Source organism: Lissotriton helveticus, chromosome 4_2 (assembly GCF_964261635.1).
Source record: "Lissotriton helveticus chromosome 4_2, aLisHel1.1, whole genome shotgun sequence".
NCBI lineage: Eukaryota > Metazoa > Chordata > Amphibia > Caudata > Salamandridae > Lissotriton > Lissotriton helveticus.
Window position 1 is genome coordinate 8,562,439 of NC_136064.1, and position 16,185 is coordinate 8,578,623.

Genomic DNA, 16,185 nt, shown 5'->3' on the forward strand with positions numbered 1-16,185 from the left:
TGTTGAGAGACCTGATAGATGAGTTTGTAATCGCCTATATCGACGATCTTCTCATATTTTCCTCCTCAATGGCGGAACACAAGAGACATGTGAGAAGAGTTCTGGAGAGACTAAAGGATAACAGTTTATTTTGTAAACTGGAGAAATGCTTCTTTCATGTTCCTGAAGTAGCCTTTTTAGGTTTTATAGTATCTTCCTCTGGACTCCAGATGGATCCCCAGAAAGTAGAAGCTATACACCAATGGCCCATTCCTCGCAGTATCAAAGAGGTGCAGAGTCTATTGGGCTTTGCCAATTTTCTATCGTCGTTTTATCGACGGTTTTTCTAGATTGGTAGTGCCTATCACCTCTCTACTTAAGAAGGGTATCTCTTTCCAATGGACTCCTGCAGCGGATGCCGCTTTTTCCACTTTGAAAGAGGCGTTTACTAGAGCCCCTATCCTACGACATCCTGATCCTGCCAACCCGTTCTTGGTGGAGGCTGATGCCTCTGAAAAAGCTGTGGGGGGTGTCCTTTCCCAATCTGACCCTGAAACAGGAATTAGTCACCCAGTAGCATACTTCTCGCGCAAACTTAATCCTGCTGAGACGAATTACTGTACAGGGGATAAGGAATTATTGGCCATTAAGAAGGCATTTGAAGTATGGAGACAGTACCTATTAGGAGCAAATCACACGGTGACCGTTCTGACCGATCACCGTAATTTACAGTTTCTGAAATCTGCCAGGGCGTTAACTATGCGTCAACTTAGATGGACTCAGTTTTTTAGCGAATTTGATTTTGTGATTGTGTATCGCGCAGGTCATAAGAACGGGAAGGCAGACGCTTTATCCCGTTTAGGATATGTTACTGCTGAAGAACCAAAAGAGACACCACCCATTATACCTCCAGACAGATTCATAGGAGGGATCAGCTCTGAGGATGATTTTCTTGACAAAGTAAGGCATGAACAGAGTACAGATAAGATAGAGCCCATAACTAGATCACATGATGTGGTTAGAGTGGGAGAGTTCTACCATGTTGATTGTGGGTTGGTCCTTCATTCTACAGACTTACAAGAACAAGCCCTCCGATGGTGTCATTCTCATCGTTTGGCCGGACATCCTGGTTATAAAAAGACCTTGGAATTGTTGAGGAGACGTTTCTGGTGGCCTGGAATGGGAAAGGACACAGAAAAATACATACAACCGTGTCATATCTGTGCTCAGAGTAAAGTATCACATCAGAACCCTGTGGGATTGCTGCGGCCTTTGCCAACTCCCCCAGGACCATGGCACACAGTGTCCTTAGATTTCATAGTCGAATTACCTGTTACGCGGAAGGGGAACAACACATTGCTAGTGGTGGTGGATACCTTTACTAAATTGGCTCACTTCGTTCCTTTAACTGGGTTACCGACTGCAAAGACAATGACCTCTGTGTTTCTGAAACACATAGTTAGATTGCATGGATTACCTTCTGTGTTGATATCAGACAGAGGTTCCCAGTTCGTGTCTCGGTTCTGGAGGGGGATGTGTGCTCTTTTGTCTGTTGATGTACGTCTCTCATCTAGTCATCACCCACAAACTGATGGACAGACTGAGAGAGTAAATCAATGTTTTGAGCAGTATATCAGATGTCAAACCTTGCATTCCTTAACTGAGTGGGATGAGTTAGTTTGGTTGGCCGAGATGGCATATAACAACAGTCATCACTCTTCCACAGATTTTACACCTTTCTTTTGTACGTATGGCTATCACCCTCGCATACTTCCTGGTTCTACCTCCCCATGTACTACTCCTCCTGCTAGTGAATTAGTACAAGACCTCCAACGTAAACACAAACTCGCACAAGATTCTTTGGACCAAGACAAGGTACAAGAAGGGAGCAGTTGCACACAGACGACAGGAACCCTCTTATAACGAAGGGGACAATGTTTGGTTATCCACAAGACACATCAGTTTGAAAGTGGCTTGTAAATTTAAACCCAGGTATATCGGCCCTTATAAGATCATGAAGGTAGTTAATCCTGTGGCCATGAAACTTGACCTTCCCCATACCATGAAAATACACCCTGTGTTCCATGTCTCTTTATTGAAGCTTGTTGCACCTGGTACAGTCCTTCCGACCTCTCCTCCCCCCTTAGATGTGGATGATGGTTTGGAATATGAGGTGTTATGTTATGTTATGTTAAATCTGCTTGTATAGCGCATGGCTACCCCAGCAATGGGGCGTCCCAGCGCTGCGGACAGACCTAGAAACCAGACAACACAACAGGAAGATTAAATAGAGGAAAACAGCCAAGTTTTAATCTGTTTACGAAACAGAAAGTGGTTAGAGGTGGCCCGAACCGTGAGTGGTATCGAGTTCCACAGTTTCGGCGCCAAGTGCCTAAAAGCGCGACCACCAGCTCTACATCTGTGGATCTTGGTCGTGCGTGCCAAAGATAGATCAGCCGATCTGAGGGCACGTGTAGGGACATAGAAGGAGCAGAGTCCCTGCAGGGTTTTTGGACCAGTGTCATACAGAATTTTATGGGTGAGACATAGGCTCTTAAACTGGATGCGTTGTTTGATAGGTAACCAATGTAGCCGGTGAAGAATAGGTGAAATATGGCATCTTTTTGGCAGTCCAAACAGAATACGAGCTGCAGCATTCTGAGCTCTCTGTAACCTATGTATCACTGCCTGATTAGAACCCAGCATCAAAACATTGCAGTAGTCTAGCTGGGATAAGACTAGAGCCTGGATAATAATCTGACGGACACACGGCTCAAAGAAGCCAAGAATAGGTCTCAGAGAGCGTAGGCGACCATAACAGTTGCCCGCCACTTTCTTAGCGTGGGTTTCCATGGAGAGTGAGTTGTCCAACGTCACGCCCAGATTTTTTACAACCTCTTTGGGAGCTGGAGGAATGCCCAAAGTTGACGGCCACCAGTGTTCATCCCATTTCTGGGTGTCTTTCCCTACCAGAAGTATCTCCGTTTTAGCAGCATTAAGCTGGAGAAAATTCTGTGCTAGCCAGTTTGATATGGCTAAGATGTCTTCCTGGAACTTCGCTTGGTCAGCCTCTGTGTCTTTGGAGAATGTGAAAATGAGCTGTGTGTCGTCCGCATAAGATTGTAGTTTGATGTTGCGATCACGAGCCAGCAAGGCCAGGGGGCGGACGTACACATTAAACAGTGTGGGGCTGAGTGCGGAGCCCTGCGGGACTCCACACTCCAGGGGATGTATGCTGGAAGAGTACGGCGGGGCATGCACTTGGAAGGAGCGGTCGGATAGAAATGACGCGAACCATTCCAAGGCGCTCTCCCTAACTCCGATCTCCCACAGTCTTGCAAGCAAGATCTTGTGGGAGACCGTATCAAAGGCCGCACTCAAATCCAGCAGAACCAGGGCCGATGTCATGCCCTGGTCCTGCCCCTCCCTCAGATGTTCCGTGACAGCTAGCAGAGCAGACTCCGTGCTATGCCTGGCACGGAATCCATTCTGGGATTCACCCAGAACTCCATTCGACTCCAAATATGTAGTCAGAATGTAGTTTACATGGGCCTCCATCACCTTGGAAAGGTAGGGAAGCAAGGAGATGGGTCTATAGCTGTCCGGTCTGGTGGAGTCTAATGAGGGTTTTTTTAGCAGGGGGACCACTTTAGCATGTTTCCAGGATGAAGGAATGATGGCCGACTGAAGTGAGTTGTTAATTAACTTCAGTCCTTCCCGCAGAATAGGATCCTGGAATGTTCTGAACAATTCTGGCTTAACAGGATCTTCCGGGGAGCCTGACTTTATTTTTTTTACCAGGGAGTCCATCTCCGTTTGTTCGATCGGTGGTAGGTATTGTAGTACATAAGGAATGTCAGCAGGACCCTCCAAATTGGGATGTACACTGGGTCCTTCTGACATTAGGGAGTTATAAATCCCTTTGACTTTGTCTACAAAGAAACAGGCCAGCTCTTCGCATTGTGTATCCGATACAATAGGATTACCAGGACCCTCCGGAGTTTTGGTCAACTCCTTTACAAGGGAAAAGATGGTTTTGGAGCGATTAGTGCTAGAGTTGATCAGTTTTGTGTAGTATTCAGCTTTTGATCGTTTTATAAGTTTATGGTATGCTTTGGTAGCTACTCTAAAATTGGTTTTGGCAAGGTGGTCGTAAGACCTCCTCCATAAGCGCTCCAGTTGTTTACATTGTTGTTTCTTAGTTGTAAGAGCTTCGGAATACCATGGATGGGTTTGGCCCCGTCTGGGCCTGATGCATTTCATGGGGATGAAATGATTCAGGGATTCCTCTATCCACTCTCTATAGGCTGTGTCAGCCTTATCTGGATTGCTCGGCCAACTAGGGCACGATGTCTGGAGTCTGGCTACAAACTCTATGTTGTCGAGTTTGTTCCAGGGGCGTCTCCGCAGCAGAGGTGGGGGCTTTTCCCTGCTTCTAACTGGTATCTGAATTGAGATAAAAACCGGAAAATGATCCGTCCAACTCAGAGGGCTGGGAGTAGAGACAGAGGCTTCCTGGATGTTCGTGAACACCGGGTCCAATAAATGGCCTGCCATGTGAGAAGGTCCCTCGACTAACTGGTTGAGCTGGCACGCCTCCATGTCTCCCAGGAACCTCAATATGGCGGGTGAATCTCGACATTCCAGATGGAGGTTAAGGTCCCCTAAAACACTGAAGTTTGCTGGTTGTAAGGCCAGCGCAGTAATATTTGCCACCAGCGACTCTTGGAAAGCGCTAGCTGGTCCGGGGGGGCGGTAGATTAATATCCCCGTAAGGGTGAAAGTATCAGAGACCCGTACCTTAAATTCCGCACTCTCACAATTTGTTATATTTGTAGGATTAAGGGTGCAGGAATAGTTTTCTCTAAAGATCACTGCTATGCCACCTCCTCTACCTTTGGGTCTATTCTTGAAACATATAAGGTACCCCGGGGGAAGCGCCAGATTGGAAATGGCAGTGGTATCATTAGTTAACCATGTTTCAGTCAGGAAAAGGAGGTCGGGGGAGTGGTCTTCGAGAAACTCATAAACATCCTCATGATGTTGTACTAATGATCTACAGTTAAGGCTCACCAGGCATAGTTTTGTGGTAGGCTTCGCTATCGGCTGAGCTGGTGCTAGTGGCTGATTAGTCTCTGTGGCCTTAAAGCCACATAGGTTGCATGACAGGCAGAGAGAACCTGGATGCCATAGGTGGGCCGTGCATCTAGCCTGTGTACCAATAGTGATCAATTCCTCGCGGGTATAGAGGGCCATATGATAGCTTGACAGCCAGGGTTTGGGGCAACAGGCGACGGTCTGGCGCGGACGGGCGCAGACGGGCTCGCCTTTGGCGAGCCTTCGGCGACCCGCCGGCTACCCGCCGCGCGTGTCCGCTGCGCGAGTGCCAGTGATTCAGCCTAAATAGGCACCGGTCCCGCCTATGGCGGAAGAGTGACGCCCTTGGGGGCCGGGCCAGAGGTCGAAAACGCCCTCCACTCAAGCGGCACAAGCCGTGGTGGACCGAGGCGGTGACCAGGAAGCACAAGCAGATTTTGCAAGCAGGTAGGCGCTCCAAACACAAGTTTTAAAAATGCGTGCACATTAACACAAATCGACTTTTAAAAAACGGAAGACAAACGCAACTGCAGGCGCCTCGTATTTCAGGCGTGTCCGCTGCGCGAGTGCCAGTGATTCAGCCTAAATAGGCACCGGTCCCGCCTATGGCGGAAGAGTGACGCCCTTGGGGGCCGGGCCAGAGGTCGAAAACGCCCTCCACTCAAGCGGCACAAGCCGTGGTGGACCGAGGCGGTGACCAGGAAGCACAAGCAGATTTTGCAAGCAGGTAGGCGCTCCAAACACAAGTTTTAAAAATGCGTGCACAGTAACACAAATTCAGACTTTTAAAAAACGGAAGACAAACGCAACTGCAGGCGCCTCGTATTTCAGGCGTGTCCGCTGCGCGAGTGCCAGTGATTCAGCCTAAATAGGCACCGGTCCCGCCTATGGCGGAAGAGTGACGCCCTTGGGGGCCGGGCCAGAGGTCGAAAACGCCCTCCACTCAAGCGGCACAAGCCGTGGTGGACCGAGGCGGTGACCAGGAAGCACAAGCAGATTTTGCAAGCAGGTAGGCGCTCCAAACACAAGTTTTAAAAATGCGTGCACAGTAACACAAATTCAGACTTTTAAAAAACGGAAGACAAACGCAACTGCAGGTGCCTCGTATTTCAGGCGTGTCCGCTGCGCGAGTGCCAGTGATTCAGCCTAAATAGGCACCGGTCCCGCCTATGGCGGAAGAGTGACGCCCTTGGGGGCCGGGCCAGAGGTCAAAAACGCCCACCACTCAAGCGGCACAAGCCGTGGTGGACCGAGGCGGTGACCAGGAAGCACAAGCAGATTTTGCAAGCAGGTAAGCGCTCCAAACACAAGTTTTAAAAATGCGTGCACAGTAACACAAATTCAGACTTTTAAGAACGGAAGACAAACGCAACTGCAGGCGCCTCGTATTTCAGGCGTGTCCCAAGGTGGAGGCCATCATAGATTCCAGACGAGTCATGCGCAAGTTACAGTATCTCATACATTGGAAAGGGTATGGTGTGGAAGACAGGACCTGGGAACCAGCTAGTCAGGTGCATTCCCCTAACCTAGTGAAGCATTTCCACAGACAGCATCCTCAGAAGCCTAAACCCGTGGGGGGATCCTTAGGGGGGATGTACTGTCATGCCTGCAGAGGATCCGCAGATAGCACAGATGATGTATCGAGACCAATGCAAGATGGCCTCGAGGAACTGCGCAAGCGCGAGGGAATCGGGACGGAACATAAGCTCGTTTCCCTCGGCGTCTGATGCTTTGCGCTCTAGCTTCCCCGTTGGAGTCTACGTCACTTCCGCTTAGCCGCATTCAGTCTACTGCCTAATTCTGATGTGGACACTAGTTCCTGATTACCGGATCACTGCTTTCCCTTGCAGTGTTGAAGTTCTTTAGTTTGATCCCGGCTTGGGGTCGCCTTATCGCGGACATTTGTTCTGAACGTCCGTATACACGGAGCGCCCATTCTCTGTTCCATTTCGTCAGACAACTATTCTTTATAGATCCCTGGCAGCTCCGATATATGCAAGCCGAGTGTTTATCGGCATTCGCTTCGTACAGGTTGTACGGAGTGTCCATGCCTAAGTTACCCGATAGACCCATGTGTGCTGTCTAACGTGGGTTCTATTGTTTATTATTTCCCTCGTCCAGTGCCGGCTAACTTACCCAGGGGTCATCGTGATTTCATACACCCTGCTGCTTGCGGACTCGTCGTTGGGCCGGACTACGGTCCCGCCGGACGGCCGGTATTTGCGGAGTAGGGGAGTGTGGGGTGCATGGCATTGTGGGATTTGTGGTCCCCCTGGCGAGTTTTCTTTATTCCCCTCTTACCTTATTATTTTGCATTCTCTGGACTTCCCGGATGCTGGCATTGATCACAGTGCAAGGACAAGAAGACCTGGTAAAGCGCTTGTAGCGCACTACAATTACTTCGTGTTCTTGTTGCATACTACTTGGGTGTTTATGTATATCTGCATTATTCTACAGGCAATAACTGCTGTGATTCCAGCCTTGCACCATATCATTCCATAAATATAGAAGTGAATTCAAATAGGTATGATAGAAACTTCTACCTGTAGATAAGTACAATCAAAGGTCCTACTGGAATATACCTATTCCTCCATTCAGGTCATACCCAATCTCCATAAGGTTCACGTTTCATATACGGTTCCAGATGAGAGCGTAGTTGTTTTCATTGTCACTCCTGTATTCTCTCAGGTGATTGTTGGTCTATGTTATAACCATTGAAGGGGTTGATAGGCTGATTGATTGTTGTTGTTGTATTAACCCCTTTATTCCTTGTAGCTTCATCATTAGACAGAAGCAGAAGAGAGCAGTGTCCGAAGAGTCCAGTGTTTTGTCTTCCCTTACTTTCCTTGTTTTGTTCCCTCCTTTCCCTCCATATCACCCCTGTGTCCTAGAGTTTGATAGGCACAGGAGGTGTAGGAAGGAAGGGTTGGGGTTATCATCGGCTCCTGGCACTCCTGCGGAAACTGAAACCAGATCCTTACAGTACCTAGGCACAATCTACGATCAGCCCACCTTCACCTACTGATCATCCCAACCATCAAACTTAAACAACAGGGAGGCTGCAGGTTCTCCTACCTTCCTCCCAAACTTTGGAATTCTCTCCCACAACCAGGAGCTGTGACAACCTCTTGGGATTTAGAAGGGCTCTGAAAACATGGTTGTTTGAGCAAGCCTATTAATGGTCCTTACGTAACGATACTTCACAGGATTAGCGCCATGAAACCTTTGGTGACCGTGCGCTTTATAAGCTTTTGTTAACATAACATAACATAACAAACTTGGCAATTAGTAAGCTTTCAGTAGTGTCTGGCTCCTGAGGGTCCAAGGAGAATGGCAATATTTGCCAGTGAGCTCTACTGGCCCCATAGAACTGACCTGACACGGTGTCACTTGTTTGCCGCTTAAATAAATTGTATGCCCCAAACATAGTCATAGGTCCATATTAATCTTTCTACTTTGAGCAAGACCAGCCCATTAGGGATGAATGATATTAGTGGCCCCTGGATCGTTACCTCTCTCCTCCTCTCACAACTCTATGGTCGGAGGCAGAGACTCAATGGCAATCACGCAGGTTCCCAGCATGCCTCATGCAAGAGGAAGGAAGCAGATGGCTCTGCATTTTAGCCAGTCTGACACCTCAGAAAGAAAAGGGCTATTCATTTGGCCTTTCCTGTATGCAATTCCGGAGCAGCAGAACTGCAATAATCTGGTGGGACAAGATGGGCAGGCCATGACAGGTATCATGTATGGTAAACGTCAGGGTTCACCCCTCTGGATCAAGGTGGTTTCACCTGCGTGGGTTGGACTAATAGAAAATGGTACCTAATTGTTGTTTAAACATGTATACAGTGTTGCTTGTATGGGCAAGGGGCAAGGCCAAGAGATGGTGGGCTCCAGAGACAGGGCCTGGCAGGATTGAATCAACCAATGGCTTTGGCCAATGGTGGCCACGTTTGAATTTGCATGGGCTCCTCCTGACACCAGCCATTGGTGGGTGAGGTGGTGTTGCCTGGGTGATCAGTAGGGGCAGCTATGCAGATTAAAGGAGGCGCAACCTTACCTACTGCCACCTGGTTTTGCCGGCCGCCCCTGATAACTGCTGACGATGCTGCTTCATGGGACACTGGTTCTTCTGCCTCGTCGAGGAGTTCCGTGTTGCCCCGCCACCCATCCCTGTAGCTGGTACCTTTTGAGAAGGGTTTTTCTGGCAGGGAAGAAGTCCTGTTTGGCCACAAAAAATGGCCAACCTTCACATCACTAATATAAGTGTAGGCAAAGTCGAGATGGAATTGATTTGGTAAGCCTTTGGCACCAACTGGAGCAGGGATACTGCTGACTCTAGTAAAGGGCTGGGGATGTCCGCTACAGCGTTGTCCATAGCCACCCAAAGTACTCCATTACATGGCCCTGGGGATGTCGGGGATTGTAACTATACCAGGGGATCAAGATACGGCCCCGTTTTTTAGGCCCAGCTCCAATTTGGTCCCGGGGGGGATTCTTTTGTTGGGTTCGGTCAGGCACAGTAGTTTGGGCGGTCAGATTTCTTGCTGGTCCATAGTCCCTCCACTTTGAAGGAGCAGGTGAGTTTGCCTTGTGAAGTGTAATTTATGGGTGAACTACGGGTGTTACCTGGGCCCCTGAGTCCTTTGGAATGGTCGATGTGATAGGTGCCTGTGGGGTGGTCAACCCTCACTCCTTTTTGAGAACTATTTTTAGGAGATCCCATGAATTAGTTATCCCAATGAAGTGATGTACACATTGTAAATAATATACAATGATTTTAATGTCCTTTTTATGAATTGTAATAAATACAGCCTGAGAATTGTGATATTCTTGAACTCAGGAATGACACTAGTTTTTCTCTGATCATCAATCAATCGACCAATCAATCAGTTATTTGTAGAGCGCAGCAAATCACCCCTGAGGGTCTCAAGGCGCTAGAGTTTAGTAGCTGCTGCTTGGTTAATGGTTCATTCGACAGGGAGATTCCCACCCCTCAGTGGGGTGGGGAATCTCCCTATCGGAGAGAGGGGTGGGGAGAGAGGGGTGGGGGCGGGGTGGGCGTTGTTATGGGATTGGACAGGTCTCGGTGTGGTCTCCCACCTGCGGGGTAGATAAAAAGATGTGAATTAAAACAGTTTCTGAACTTTTTTTATCTGAGGTGTCATTTTGTTACACGTAAAGTGCAAAAATATGAGATTCAAATATAAATATGTTTCGTTTTTGCCATGTTATAATCTTGTTTATAAACATGGCTTGTGTAAATTCAAAAGGTTTAGTTGGGCTTGTCGTGAACTTGGCTGAGTTGGGGAGGGGACCTTATCAAATGAGTTTGTGTTATCTGCAAGACTATATTCTGTTCTGGGTTTTCCTCCTTTAAGTAGGGTTACCAAATTACTCTGTCATCAGGGACGCAAGGTTTTAGCCCTGGGCTTCCCTTTAAAATTATTTTTTTATTTTAAGAGTGTTAGCCTAATGGCCTTCGCTGAAATGAACCAATTGGACAACTGCCAGAATGTAAACGGTAATGTAAGAAAGGCCCAGGAGTGAACCATGGTGCCCCTGGTGACATCAGGAAATCTAGTCACCTGAACTACAAACATTTTCGATCTACAATTAGTTCCATTGAGTCATCTACGGTTAGGCGGACTACGAGTTCCAGAAGGCTTTTCGTTGGCATTATATGCCGTGGACTGGACTATGGTGTTTCTGGGGACACCTTTTCTTTTTATTGCTCTCTCCCCCTCCGCTGCACTGCATATTTATCTCCCATGCTGTATTTTTTTTGTCTTTGGTTTGCTCCCTTACTGCCGGACTACTATGTAATGTAATGTCCTTCTGCTATTTACTGTGTTGTATGTAAAGCGCTCTGATACCTACGGGTTAAGCTAGCGCTATATAAAACTTTTAAAATAAATACAAATAAAAGGATATTTCTAAAAAAAATCCCCACCAGTCTTGGGGCTATAAATGTAAAATAAGATAGTCCCAAGAGCAGCTAACAAAAAGTTAACTTCAAGCTAAATAGGCCAGCTCCCCACAGTGACTCTGGCGAGGTTCCAAAGCCTGGCTTTTTGTATGCAGATAAACTCATCAGGGGAACCTCCCCTGTAATTAGTATGCCCCCCTCCTCCCCCTCCCATCTCACCTCCCCGCACTCCAGAGCTGGTCACGTGGCTACTGAGGCCCACATCATTTCCTGATAAAGAAGTAGAGGCTTTGGGGAAGCAATCAACTTTCTGCTGTTTGCAGTGCACTCCCACTCCCACACAAAGGAAAACAATTAGGCCCAGCACAATAGCCGTGTGCAGAAAACAAACACACGTCCGTGCGGGGGGCCACTACACACAAGGAGCCCGCCCACAGGTGTGTAGCGCGGTTTAAAAATAATTCCGATCGACTCATGGCTGCATCTCAGCTATCATGGAAGATGACAGTGTGATGTAAGCAGCAGACAGCACTGAGCAGGTGTCAAAGAGGAGACGTGAATGAATGAATTAATATTTTAGGGAAAAAAGGACTCCTTGTTGAAGCCGGGTCATCAATGTCACGCGCCAAGAGAAGATGGCGCTATACGGCTGTTTCCTTATCGCGTGGACAGCATTACGTCTCCGAGGGCACGGGGGTCGCTGCCCCTGGAGGGGCGTGGCTTCAACCGCGTCAGATTTGGATGGAGCTGTTATGCGGAGATGGTCTCCAGGGCTCGGAAGTGAACCCTTCTCTTACGGTGATATTACTGTAGGTAAACTGACTTGGACTGATTAGGTGCTGGTCGAGCACTGGCAAGTATGGTAGTCTGCCTAAACTTGTTGATATCAAACAAGTGTGTGAATGTCCAGTGTATGTTGTTTATATACTAAAAAAAAGCATGTTTTGTGTTGTATTATTATAAAAAAGATCCTTGTTTAAACCAAAAAGGTTCCAGGTATTTTGTCATTGACTCGTTGTGGGGGGAGGAAGGGGGTGGGTAGCTGGAGCGGCCCGTGCAGGTAAGAGAGGTGAAGCAGTGGGGCCGGGTTCGCGGGTGTGGGGGGTTCGACAGACGAACATGAGGGAAAATTTAAAAATAAATAATTTCCCCTTGTCTGTCGAAATCTCCCCCCTCACCCGGCCCTACCGCTCTTACATGCACGGGCCGGGCAGCAGGGTAGGAGTTGTGGGACTATCGGGGCACATTCTGGGCCTACGCACCATCCTGAACTCCTCAAAAGAGGACTGCTGGCAATTCAAGGTGTAAAACCCTTCCTGCGTCAGTACACATTAAGGCAATGTTCACAAGGAACTCATTTTGAATATCAATGACAATTTTCGCAATTAAAATAATTGCAATGCTTAATCACACACATTTTTTTTTATATGTACTGGTTGACTCTTCTATATGTCCATGCATCAATCAAACCGATCATATAAATACTTTTAGACAAGCTCACAGAATTTTCAAATAGTTATACCTAACTTCAGCCGAAGTAGGCACATTTATTTTTACAAAAAAAGTAAACACAATTTAATAATTTTTAAATATTTTTTCACATAAAAACTATTTTCGTGACCCCAAGTGTAGTGACCATAACCATATTTACAGTGAACATTAAGTGACATATTCAAACATAAAAACGGTTATCAGTAGGTTTCAAAAAAGGACAAATTGTGAGTATCAAGATAAAAAAAAATTGTTTTGAAAGTTGTCTCTTTTCGTAATTTCGTCGATGGCGTTTCGACCCTCTCTAGATACCGGGTCTCATCAGGACAGTGTATCTGGGGACAGTACTTGGATGTAATGCGGTGACGTATCCAACGATATACAGTCTTGTAATATGAAAGTAGATAACAGCGGTAAGGGGAGTATGCTTCTCGCGTATATTAACGCTTAGATATCTCATCCACTAAGTAGCGGTAAGAGTCGGGAGCATTTGCTTCTCTTCGTCTGCCAGTATATATAAAAAAAAAATTGTGTGATTAAGCATTGCAATTATTTTAATTGCGAAAATTGTCATTGATATTCAAAATGAGTTCCTTGTGAACATTGTTTTTTGGTACTTATGTACCCAGTTCAAAAGGACATATGGGTTGCTCTTGTTACTATAAATATAGTACACATTAAGGGGCATATTCATGAGCCCCTTTGCGTCGCTCGTGCACCGCGCAACGTGGTGCAATAGGGCGCAAACAAAAAATTAGATTTATGAAGCTACACAAGGCCGCCTTGCTTGGTGCTGCGTGGCTTCATAATTCTTGATAATGTAGCGCAGCGGAAATCGCTGTGTTGCATTACTCTACACCAGGGAGGCGTTTCCATGTGCGTTGGGTGGGTGTACCCTTGCACTATTTATTTATTTATTTATTTATTTAATATACTTATAGAGCGCAAGCCTGTCACCCAGAGGGCATCCTGGCGCTTTGATCAGAGAACCACGCACTAGACTAGAGCAGACGCGCAACCATTACTTAGGAAAAAGGTGTGTCTTTAAGGCCTTCCTGAACGGAAGATAGTCCTTGTAACTCCTAAGAGTGAGCGGGAGGGAGTTCCACAATTTAGCTGCAGCCACCCTAAAAGAGCGGCCGCCCATCCTCATTCTTTGAAATCTAGGCACCACCAAAAGGTGAGCCGATGACGACCGCAAGAGCCGTGGGGCCGAATACCATGCAAACATATTTTGCAGCGGGATAGGGCCCAGAAGGTGTACAGCTCTAAACACCAAGCATGCCGCTTTAAACTGGACCCGTAGATCTACCGGGAGCCAATGCAGATCTCGTAGCGCAAGAGTGGAGGAGCTAGACCTGGGTCGAGAAAGGGCCAGTTTAGCGGCCATATTCTGCACCCTCTGAAGCTTCCCAATCAAGCTTTTTGGGGCCCCCAGGAGAAGTCCGTTGCAATAATCAAGCCGACTTAATATAGTCCCACGGACTACTTCCGGCCTGGCCTGAGCAGGGAGAAGAGGCAAAACTCTACGTAACATGCGAAGCAGCATCATACATGTTCCCGTGGTTTTGTTAACATGTAGGTCTAGTTGTAAATTAGGACCAAACATAACCCCTAGATTACGTGCTGACTCCGATGCCAGCACTGGTTCGGAAAAAGTGCTCGGCCAAAAATCCGTGGGTAGAGCCCGCGGGATACGGTCAGTAGAACAGTGGAGCACCTCCGTCTTCGAGCTGTTGAATTGCAGGGAGTTGCACTAGCCAGACATTTGTACTCATTCCCAGATTTATAAGAACAGGTAAACCTGGGAATGCGCTGAACATGATAATCTCCCCAGGAGAGTCTTACAAGGAGAAATATCTTTATTTCTCCTACTTTTTTCTTCTTTCTGAGTGTGCTGCATTCTGCCAGATTCCGAGAGCAGACTGAGGTGGTGGTGTGCTGGTGCAGAGGTGATGCTCAGGTGATGCAGAGTGATACTGAGGTGGTGCTGAGTGGGTGCTGAGTGATGCTGTGGTGCTGACTTATGCTGAGGTGTTGGTGCTGCATCCCTCTCCATGCTTCTCTACTGGAGAAGGGAGGTGGCATCAAAACAAGCTGACACTGTCTCTTTGCACACAGTGTCCATTCATAGGCTACTTACAGAGTCGACGAAGTATCAGCACAATGTGCTCCTCCATATACTGCCCACAGGCGAGGTGAGGTCATCAGCATGGTCTAGGGTTGACTGTGCATGCAGTAATTCTCCACCATCGCCTGTCAATGGAGATGGGGCATTAACACCAACACCGTGTTGGTGCACGCAGTTCCCCTCCATAGTGTGCCCAGGGAGAAAGGGTGGCATCAGAAATGCCTTGCGCAGCATACTGGTGTCCAGTACCCGTCCAGACGATGAGACATGCAATGCGGTTGCACAGAGCAAGCATTTTCTGTGTCATGTCTTTGCTGTGCCCCTCCATGGTTTCCTGCTACCATTGTGCATGCAGTGGCACATGATGAATGTGACAAGCACTGGTGGCAAACACTATGCAGGGACCCAGGCAGGGTTGGATTGGGATTCAAAATCAGCCCGGGCATGCTAAACAAAAGTGGCCCACATTTGCATATCGCCTTTCCTCAAAACACTGCTTCAGCGAAATTTTATTAAAAAAAGGGGGAGGGGGGGCGGGGAGATACAAAAAAATGCACAGATTCGTTTACACTGGTGACTGAAAACGAGTGAGGCCACTTCTGCTTACTCTCTCTGCCCCGCTAGATATGCATACATTAATGGGCCGGCCCTGCGAGAGAAAGAGACACCTCTGCCTGTTGCTAAACATGAGGTAATGAGCGCCTATCTGCCTCCAGAAAGGCCACTCAGACACCCACTGGGCCGCTGGCTCTATCCGAACAACAGCGACACCGTCCAAATCTGCCCCCAGACTGCTCCAAAAAGCAGCCCACAGGTGGAACTCGGCACCGGCCCCTCGGGCTTTTCCCAAGTGCCCGCGTTACCAATCAGACGCTGGACCCCGGCACCCATGCCGGGGATTGCCCTACCTTTCAGACAAGGACGACTTCTTGGAGTTAACTGACATCAGCAGCTTACTTTTTCCGCTGGCCGTGCGGAGAATGAAGGTGGAGCGCAGAGGTCAGGCCGCTCACGGGGGTGTTTCAAGCGCTGTTGCAGATGCCGAATCTGGGTTCATGGGCGCTGTGACGCAGGAAAGCTTTCGAGCAGGATCCAGAGGTGATGGTGGCAGCCTGGCTGCATCCTGCACATGACTACTATCTCAATTAGCGGTTTCTGCCTCTCAATTAGCGGTTTCTGCATTGTAAATTTTATGTGCAAAATTCTCGTGTATATTTCTATTTCTATTTCTATACGGAATTTGTTAAGCGCACGGTCACCCAGGGGTTTCATGGCGCTGAAGAAAGCAGATGGTAAAAGGTAAGTGAGAGAGCAGATGGTGTAATGCCCTAACCGTACGCTTGTTTAAATAGCCAGGTCTTCAAGGCTCGTCTGAACTCTGTCAGTTTGGTGCAGCTCCGGATGGACAAGGGCAAGGAGTTCCAGGTCTTAGGGGCAAGATGTGCGAAGCTGGATCCGCCGAGTCGTTTCTTTTTGAAAGTCGGCACCGTGAGGATGGACAAATGGGTGGAGCGAAGCTCACGGGTAGGTTCATATTTGTTGATAAGTTGGTTGATGA